The sequence below is a fragment of the Oryzias latipes genome, chromosome 23 (assembly GCF_053564925.1).
Source record: "Oryzias latipes strain Hd-rR chromosome 23, Olatipes_Hd-rR_3.1".
In the NCBI taxonomy this organism is placed as follows: domain Eukaryota; kingdom Metazoa; phylum Chordata; class Actinopteri; order Beloniformes; family Adrianichthyidae; genus Oryzias; species Oryzias latipes.
The window spans coordinates 26,885,336-26,895,525 of record NC_136259.1 but is presented as its reverse complement, the minus strand read 5'-3'; the positions used below and the strand labels follow the sequence as shown (position 1 = coordinate 26,895,525).

The 10,190-nt window shown below is 41.7% G+C and overlaps 1 long non-coding RNA gene across 1 annotated transcript; it reads left to right on the top strand.

The window, feature by feature from the left end:
- Nucleotides 1-501: 501 nt before the first annotated feature.
- Nucleotides 502-4,806, top strand: LOC111946930 (uncharacterized). Its single transcript, XR_002872746.2, has 5 exons — nt 502-1,280; nt 1,442-1,590; nt 1,992-2,125; nt 3,770-3,895; nt 4,175-4,806. It is a non-coding gene; the product is annotated as an uncharacterized LOC111946930 (long non-coding RNA).
- Nucleotides 4,807-10,190: the final 5,384 nt, after the last annotated feature.

Sequence of the window (10,190 nt, the reverse complement as noted above, 5' to 3'; positions counted from 1 at the left end):
TTTTATTTAAGTAGGTGTAAAAACGTAGAGGAAATATGTTGGAGTAAACCAGCGAGACCACGCCCACTCTGCTTTCTTAAGTTTCGTTTCTTCCGCCATTTTGTTATCCCGCAGCGGCTGGAGGAAGATAGAGGCTGTGACTGAGGTAAGTCTGCTAATTGCTCAAGAATAAGTTGGAAACTTGTTTTAAGCGGGTTCGCTTATTTTATCTGTAAGGACTAACTTTTTTGTAGAGGAATGCTGCTATTCCACCGTGTATGTGCCTGTGAGGAGATTGAAAACTACGAGCGGGAGTTTGCTAACGGTTAGCCTCAGCCGTTTGAAGTTCAGCTAAATGCAGCCATTAAATAAATTAAGCTGTTGTTTTTATTGGTGTTGTACCGCGTTCCGTTAAATACATTGAAAAATATACATTTTTTCACTAGATAATTCTGTCGCCGTTTTACCGATGTACGCTGGCGTTTATGCACCGGTTGTTGTGGCTCCCCCCCCCCCCCCCCCTTTTTTTTCTTTCTGTCTTTCTTAGTAAGGAAGCCAGCTACTTTTGAAACGACCAGCTCCAAAATTCCTATTGATATTTATCAGGTCCGTCGAATTCAATGCGTTAATCATTTTAATCTGTAATGTGTAGGAGTCCAATAGCGTGTTTTTTTTTTACACCGCAGTATGGCGGTCCTTCCCATTTATATGTTAGCCTGCCGTAGCTGCTGTGCGCGCGCAGCCACCATTTCTCGAATGCAAGACAGTGACAGAGACTGTTTAGGTTGTCATGATCGCTCATTGTTGGTCAAGCGAAGTTTACACTGTGTTGTTGATTTTGAACATTCTCCTGCAGAGATTATTTTTTTTAAATGGAGGTCCGTGATTCCAGATACTCGTCACGATTTCCCAAACCAAAAACTCATCTATAAACCAGGAAAAAATAAATTTTTTTAAATGAAATTCCAAGAAATAAATCTGTAGGCCCTTAGAAGCCAGTGCATTGTCGTCAGTGTTGTTTTTTTAGCAGTTCTACAAATCCTGCAACATTGCTGTGGCAGCTAGTGTGAACTGTATATTTGCCATTACTATTTTAAAATGTATTAATTTATTTGGAACAGGACTTCGATCTGAATAAATGCTGTGTTGGTACCTTTTGGTGTTGTAATGTTTTTTATTTTTTGTAATATATTATTTTTTTTCCCACCAGGAAAGATGCAAGCTGTGCGTGAACATGTCGAACACCAAAAAAAATAAATGTTTTGAAGTTCAGCTGACCTTCAAATCCTTTTGGGAATGCGGTGAGTGGAAACATCACAATTTCCAGCATTTTTCTTTACAGGAATCAGTCAACTTTGTGGATAAACTGTCAGCTGTGATGCAAACAGATTTTTTAAATTGCTTTTTAATTTAAAGATAATTTCTGTGCTGTATTCTAAACATAATTTTGCTGGGTTCACAGCTGCCAAAAAGTTGAACATCCCAACCTTGGACTTGAAAGTGTTTGATGACTCAAAGACAGAAGTTGATGAGCAGGTTTTTGATCTCCTGTTGAAAACCCAAACCTTGGTGTGTTGGAAATTTGTCTGGCCTAAGATACAAATCCAGAAGGTGAAGTTCTTCTTTTAAATTGTAATTTATCTATTCTGTTTTGAACGGTTTTGGGTAAATTCCCCTTTGATGCCTGAATTTATTTCCAAGGGAAATAATCTGAGTTTTTGCTTTCAAGTACATGCTAAATTAAGAACATTTTTGAGCTGAAGAGTTATGATTGTATATTTGCATCAATAGGAGTCTGAGGGTTAATGATTTCTTTGACAGGATAGTGTGGGGAACAAAAGACGGGCAAATAAGTATGAGTTTTTTATCCTATTGCTGTCTTAGACAAGATAATAAATCTGCTAAACTGTTAAGTCGGTCAGTATTTAAAAATCTTTGTTTTTACTTTTTTTGTTTTTGCTATCATACTAATTTAAATATTACAGTAACTGAAAGCTTTAATACTTTGACAGATCAGCTGAGTTGTCTTGCATAGAGCTGCAATACCAGTTCAAGTGGAGATACTGAAGTGGACTCAGATGACACCATAATATTACAACACAGTCCTACAACAAGACAAAGACTTGAAGACACCTCTCTTGCCAAAGTAAGTAAATAATCTTTTCACAAAGTCATTTCAAGCATTCAAAGTCAGGCTGTCTTTCCAATTCAGTTTAGTTGTCAAACAGTGCAGTAAGGCAGATCATCCAAACTAGTTTAAAGTTTTCTAGGGAAACAGCAGATTGCACCGAGTGAGTAAGTCACAACACATTGAATACATTCTGGAATACTGTCCTCATCATACAATTCTTCTGTATTTCCTTCAACAAATCTCTGCATATAACAAGATATTGACTATACGGGCGACAGTGGCTCAGGTGGTTGAGCGGGTCGTCCAAGGTCGTCCAATGGCGGTTCGATCCCCGCTCCCACCAGCCAAAAAATGTTGTTGTGTCCTTGGGGAAGACACTTCACCCTCCTTGCCTCCAGTGTGGCTCCACTGGTGTGTGAATGTGTATGAATGCTCCCGGTGATGGTCAGAGGGGCCGTAGGCGCGAAATGGCAGCCACGCCTCTGTCATTCTGCCCCAGGGCAGCTGTGGCTACAACCATAGCTTACCATCACCATGTATGAATGAGGAGTGAATGAATAATGGACACAATGTAAGCACTTTGAGTGTCTTGAAAAGCGCAGATAAATCCTATCCATTATTATTATACAAAGACAGACATTGATTATGCAGTTTTTGAGGGGGAAAAATGTTTTCTGGGACATGGTTTCTGCAGTTCAATTGGAATTCACCTTCAAGTTCTTGACAGGACTGTTTTGCAGAGTTAACCGGCCTTAACTTCCCATCATGCCATTGTTTACGCTCCCGTTACCTTACAGTCCCTCACAACCCCCAAGCAACAGAATTGGCGTGCAATATTGGAGCTATCCAGCCTTATAGATGTGAGCCAGATGCCAACTCAGACGAGGAGAATGAAGACAAGCGGAGCAGGGAGCTTGTGGCCTGCCAAATGTAGCTTGTACGTAACAACTACAAGATTTCTCAAATTACATCTTTTCATCTGCTCATGATTCATCCCAATTTGAGAAAATAAATATTCAGAAACAGTTTTATTCTTAAATCTTATAACAATATGTCATCATAAAAATGCTACATTTTAAAAAATAACTTTCATTGGAGTGGGTCCCCCATTTTTAACATGTCGCAGTATTTTTCTCATGATGGGCATGTTTAAAACTGCACATCTGAGTATTCACTCAAATCGGGATGAATCAGGAACAGACAAAATAAATGCAGTTTGAGGAAGGTCTCTATTTTGACGCACCATATGAAATGAGGTGGGTCCGAGTCCCTCTGCTCTGCTCTATTCTGATGTGTCCACTTGCAGACAAACAGATCCATTAACATCTTCATCATACTTGTCTGAGCTTGATCTAAACTATGGCCGGAAAGCTTCAATATTGCTCACCATTTTCCTTTCACCACTAATGTTAGTTTTTGGTTGGAAGGACTGTAAGCTAGAGGGAGAGGGCGTAAACAAAGGGATGATCGGACATCAGCAGAGGGTAACTACTGTGTCAATAGCCCCGCCTACAACTCAGAAGTTAATTTCTGATCAACTCCAAACCACTCTGCACAAACTGTCTTTAAACATCATCTCAAAGTGCTTCAACCCCAGTAATCAGTGCTTGCAGTTGTATTTTTTATTATTAATATGGACTTTTAAATTTGATCCAATAGGTGGTTGCTGTCATTGGTGAGGATGCATCATCCGTTGAAGGTCATGTGAATGTCCTGCATATCCAGTACAGCAAAGTGCGAGAGGATATACTAAAGAATTACCCTTTCTTGAAGACAACCTCAGGGGTCAGTGACATTTTAAATCAGTTCTCAGCTTAAAATACATTTTGAATGTCAATATGAGCTGAGACATCTGCTAAAATGACCATTAACAGCTTTAACTCAATTGTAAAAACATTGTAATTTTCTAAACCCATATATAAATATATAGTCATTCAAGCCAAGTAATATTTATACAATGAGATAACTAAAGGGAAATGGCAACAAAAAATATTAGAATGTTTTATGTCTTGTTTGTTTTAGTTAAAGTGAATGATTAATTTTCTAATTTTTTTCAATTTTCAGTTGTTTGATGATGTTGACCGAATGCATCCATCACCTGTCAGTTTAAGCCAGCGCTTCAAGGACGGCGTTTACCAGTATTGTGCCAAAGGTGCTTGAGCTTGTTCAAAGAAAAGCTCCATTAGCCAAAGTCTCCAAAGAAGCAAGAGAAGAGATGCTTGCAGAGGATCTACTAGGTATTGACATAAACGTAATCCTTGGTAATCTTTTGTGTTTATAGTTCTTCTTTTTAGAATTCGCATCAATATTATCTTATCACATTTATGCATTTTATTATTTAAATTATGCATTTAAACTTGGTTATAAGTTTACTTTATTATCTATTTTTAGAAAATGTAGAATGCAGTAGAAAGATGTACTTAAAATGAGGTCTAGTGCTTCTTTTGTTAATGTCACAAGTTTTATTTCATGGTTTAAAAATGGTAACTGAAGTGCTATGTGCTGTTTACAATTGATCAAATGTTAAGGTTATAGTTACAATGAATGCAATGTGAACTGAAGGAAAAATATAGATTTTTCATTATTGTAAAATTGCTAATAATTGTAAATATATGCATCCTGTTGTGACACTGTACATACTGTGAAATGTCAGAATTGTAATTGTTTTGAATGTTTAATAAATGATATAAACAGTATACTGGTCTTTTAATGTGCTGTATCTGGTACAAATTTGCCATCAAAGGGTACAAAAGGCTTGTCACTGGGGCAGTACCCTTAAAAGAACAAATTTGTACCTTTTTTAAAGGTACATTATGGTACCATAGCACTATAAGGTACAATTTTGTCCACAGAGGTACATATTTGCCTTTGAAAGGTACATACTGAAAGGCTACAGATACGCACCTATATGAAAGGGTACAACATTTGTACCCTTGAGGGTACTGCCCCAGTGACAAGCCATTGTACCTCTAAAGGTACAAATTTTGCACATTTTTTCTGACAGTGTAGGATAGCCGAGGGTTAAACAACACAGAAATTAAGTAAACTACTAATAGATCAAGACTCCGTTGTGATACCTGTGCAGGTGAACGTGACATAATCGTCATTTTGTTATGGAAACAAATTCTTGTCTTGAAAGACTGGAGGCTCTTTGTGTCACAATGTGCTGCAGGCAGAACCAGCATAAGATTATACTTTAAACACTGACGTCCAATAACTTTCACTCCCAGAATGCAACATTTCTAATGATATTAAGGTTGTCATGCTGTTGCTGTGAGGATTCTGCAGTTCATTTTTTCGGTGGTGGTTCTGGTCAGGTTCATGTCAGTCATCCACATGTCTTCAGTCAGTAAAGTGTCTATTTTCAGGTCTACATTGTCAGATCATCTGTTTATTGTTTCTCCACAGATTTTGTCCTGTTTACGTTTATTTATTAAATGTTTCAGTTCCTGACAGCTAGATCCGATGTGACTCTGGTTCTGTTATGAATTCTCAGCTAAATCATAAATGATCCTCCAAACACAGGGATTTGTTGTGATAATAATAATAATAATAATAAACTTTATTTGTATAGCACCTTTCCAGATAAAAATCACAAAGTGCTTCACAGTACAACACAATAAAAAAACAGTAAAACACAGTAAAAACACATGTTAAAAAGAAATTAAGTAAAAGCTATTTTAAAAAGATATGTTTTTAGCTGCTTTTTAAAAGAAAACACTGAGTCCACAGATCTGAGGCTGAGAGGAAGAGAGTTCCAGAGGGATGGGGCCACTGCGGCAAAGGCTCTGTCTCCTTTAGTTTTTAAACGGGTTCTCTTAACAGCCAGCAGACCCTGGTCACATGTGACTGAAAGATTTGAATATAAAAGATGGTGAAGCTGAAATATTCAGAGTTTAAAGAAGGTGAAACCAGAGAATATTACAGTAACCCTTGTGCTATCTTAGATTACCCCCCCCCCCTTTCCATTGAGGTGTTCCCCCTACCATGACAAAGGTGGATAAAGGTGGAAAGATTTCATGTAATCCATGGACACCAGTGAAGATCACAAATCATTGAAGAAAAAAAGGTTCAGAGCTCTGTCTAGTAGGGGGGTCGGCAACCCGCGGCTCAGGAGCCACATGCGGCTCTTTAGCACTGCCTTAGTTTGAAAATGTAAAAAGATGGGGGAGATAAATATATTATTTGTTTTAAAATGGTTTCTGTAGGAGGAAAAACAAGACACAAACATTCTTAACGTTTTCCAATGCTGTGAGAATGTGTAGAATAAATATTTTAACGCCCAGCAGGTACATCGCTTGCGGCGGGAAATACGGGAGCCAAGCTGTCATCCAGTTCAGCTGTCAATCAACTGGCGCTGGAGAACTGTCCCTGTCCCATGAACCGCAAGACTGTGAACAGTCAGAAAGAGAAGCTAAGAACGCAGTCCCCTTCCCAGCATAACAAGTCCATTTATTATGAACACACACAACATTGAACATTGCACAGGGGTCATCAACCTCTCCCCCTCCCACAATCATGGTGCAACATAAAGAAACAACATAACAGGAAGAATAAACTAAGGTGGAACAACAAAACTGCCATATGAAAAGAAACGTGGGCAAACAGAAACGCTCCTGCTGAACCCTAATCAGATCAGGAGACCGCATCCCACAATCCCCTGCTGCTAACAGACCTAAAATGCACATGACCGCCACTACAATTTCAACATTTCTGTCAACGAAGATTTGCGTCATAGCCTGCGACACACATTTCTACCAGCAGGGCGGCGGACCGCTAGGCAGGTGGCTGACGGAAATCGAACCACCATCGGTTCCGTGCATTGCTTGATGAAGTAGAAAGCAAATATTCTGATCTCCTGCTACACAACACAGTCCGATGGCTGTCCAGGGGGGACGTTTGCGTCACTTTGTCGTCTGTTTAGAACACGTGAAAACATTCCTGAAAAGCAAAGACCTGAACTACCCACAACTGGAAGAGAGTGGCTCTAAAAGCTGCACGTTTTGGTGGATATGACTGACAAGCCAGCTAAAGGAGCTGAATGAAAGTCTGCTTGAAGCTGTTCTGTCATTCCAGCTGACTGTCATGGGGAACGTCGTCACGCACGTTCCATTTTATGGGTTTGTGTTTGAATCCTCAAAATAAAAATGACATCAAAAATCGGATTTCTTTATTACATTTCTTTAATTTTATCAAAGCAATGAAACTAAATCATTGATATTGTAATGAAGTTAAACTTCCACAACAGAGCAGTCACATGATGCGTCGTTCTCCCAGAATGCACTGCAGAGCAAATAAACATTTAATCCTTAATAATTATGTATTTGTAGCCAACTAGTCATTTTGATAGCAGGCTAATATAGCTAATATAGATACATATTGCATGTGTTGCCTTCATTATAAGGCTTAAATAGGGCTTTTAATATTATGCGGCTCCAGACAGATTTGCTTTTTGTTTTTTTCGTCCAATTTGGCTCTTTCAACATTTTGGGTTGCCGACCCCTGGTCTAGTGGGTCTAGATGACCCTACTCCCAATATTAAAGTGCCTAGGATAGCACAAGGGACAGCCACAGTTTTCCTGCATCTAACACACACAAAAGCACAGCGGGCACTTCTTCATACGGGGCAGGGGCAGCACCCCGGGGGCTCCACGTGGCTCGTGCCACTCTGCAGCGCCACCGCCGGTCCGTTTGCTGGAGCTTTCTGATTACTTTCCCCAGGATTCCTGGATCCTTCTGAACCGTCTGTATTGGATGCGCTTGGTTCTAATGTTCTGCGGTTTCCAGTTCTTCACCCAACCGGCCCGATCAAATACACCCCCCACACACCCACACACGGTACCTGTGCAGGTTTTGAACTACAGTTGGACCGACAAACCCATCCTTGAGGTTTGGACAGTTCACCAGAACTCAGATCCTGTTAGCAGTTTGTAGTCTGGGGAAAATCCCGTTTTTGCTGTTTCTGACAGGTTCTGGTGGTTTTTCTCTGATGAGGGACGACTTTCAGAAAGAAAATGAGGATGAAATCTGCATTTCTGGGTTTTCTTCATTCAAATCGCTGTGAATCAGGAGCAGATGAAAAAGATCGTACTTGTAGAAAATACGCTGGGCGGGGCCACAAGCTCTGAGCTCTCAGAAACAGGGAGGGGGAAGAGGGTAAATGGCGTATACTTATATAGCGCTTTTCTACCTTCTTCAAGGCCCAAAGCGCTTTATAGTCACACACACAGTCACACACTGGTGGCGGCTCCGCTGCCGAACACTGGTACCAACCTCCCACCAGAGCCAAGGTGGGGTTCAGCCCAAGGACACATCTACTCATGGGTGTGCAAGGTTGGAATCGAACTAGCAATCTTATGATCATGGGTCGACCGCCCTACCGTTGCACCACAGCCGCCCGTTGCACCCAGAGTCCCGCCTACAATTTCTGATGAACTCCTGCTGCTCTACAGAAACTCTCCCTGTGTCCGAATTACCGCCCTAACCCCTATATAGTGCACTAAATAGTGCGGTCGCCATTTTGTAGGGTTGTCCAAATCAGCAGTTCAAAAATCGAGTGCACTAGAAATTTCCCAGAAGTCTCTACGAAAAACCAGTGTGGAGTGATGCTTACTCGATTGGTAAATATTGACCAGAATGCATTGCGTTTGAATTATTCGAAAATGGCAGACAGTTGCACAGGAGGATGACTTAAAAATGTGAGAATATTAAGAAGTATCAAGTATCTGTTGTCAAATATATTTGTAAATATGTATTATGACATGTGTAATATGTTATATTCCTCAATCGACAACCTACATTGTTTTAAGCTCATCAATTTCGATCATGCTAACTAGAATTATTAACGTCGAAGGCTAAAAACAAACGCTGTAGATATTACATCAAAAAAGAGTGAGTTCTAACCGTAGTGATAAGTTATTCTATTCTATTCTAGAGGCATGTGTGTCACAGTTGGAGCTGAAAGGAAACCAGAGATTTGTCCTCGCAGACGGACGCCACTTTGCTTGTTCTGCCGGTTCCTGGTGTTGTTCTGCCGTTTCCTGGTGTCGTCCTGCCGGTTCCTGGTGTCGTCCTGCCGGTTCCTGGTGTCGTCTTGCCGGTTCCTGTTTTCTTTCTGTTGGTTCCTGGGGTCGTCCTGCCGGTTCCTGGTGTTGTCCTGCCGGTTCCTGGTGTCGTTCTGCCGGTTCCTGGTGTCGTCCTGCATGTTCCTGGTGTCGTCCTGCTGGTTCCTGGTGTTTTCCTGCTGGTTCCTGGTGTCGTCCTGACGGTTCCTGGTGTCGTCCTGCCGGTTCCTGGAGTCGTTCTGCTGGTTCGTGGTGTTTTTCTGCTGGTTCCTGGTGTCGTCCTGCCGGTTCCTGGTGTCGTCCTGCCGGTTCCTGGTGTCGTCCTGCCGGTTCCTGGTGTCGTCCTGCCGGTTCCTGGTGTCGTCCTGCTGGTTCCTGGTGTTGTTCTGCTGATTACTTGTGTCGTCTTACTGGTTCCTGATGTTGTTTTGCCGGTTCCTGGTGTTGTTCTGCTGGTCCCTGTTGTCGTCCTGCTGGTTCCTGGTGTTGTTCTGCTGGTTCCTGGTGTCGTCCTGCTGGTTCCTGGTGTCCTTCTGCTGGTTCCTGGTGTTGTTCTGCTGGTTCCTGGTGTCGTTATGCTGGTTCCTGGTTTTGTTCTGCTGGTTTCTGGTGTCGTTATGCTGGTTCCTGGTTTTGTTCTGCTGGTTTCTGGTGTCGTCCTGCTGGTTTTGTTCTGCTGGTTCCTGGTGTTGTTCTGCTGGTTCATGGTGTCGTCCTGCTGGTTCCTGGTGTTGTTCTGCTGGTTCCTGGTTTTGTTCTTCTGGTTCCTGGTTTTGTTCTGCCTGTTTCTGGTGTCGTCCTGCTGGTTCCTGGTGTTTTCCTGCTGGTTCCTGGTGTCGACCTGCTGGTTCCTGGTGTTTTTCTGCTGGTTCCTGGTGTCGTCCTGCTGGTTCCTGGTGTTGTTCTGCTGGTTCCTGGTGTCGTCTTGCTGGTTCCTGGTGTTGTCCTGCCGGTTCCTGGTGTCGTTCTGCTGGTTCGTGGTGTTTTTCTGCTGGTTCCTGGTGTCGTCCTGCTGG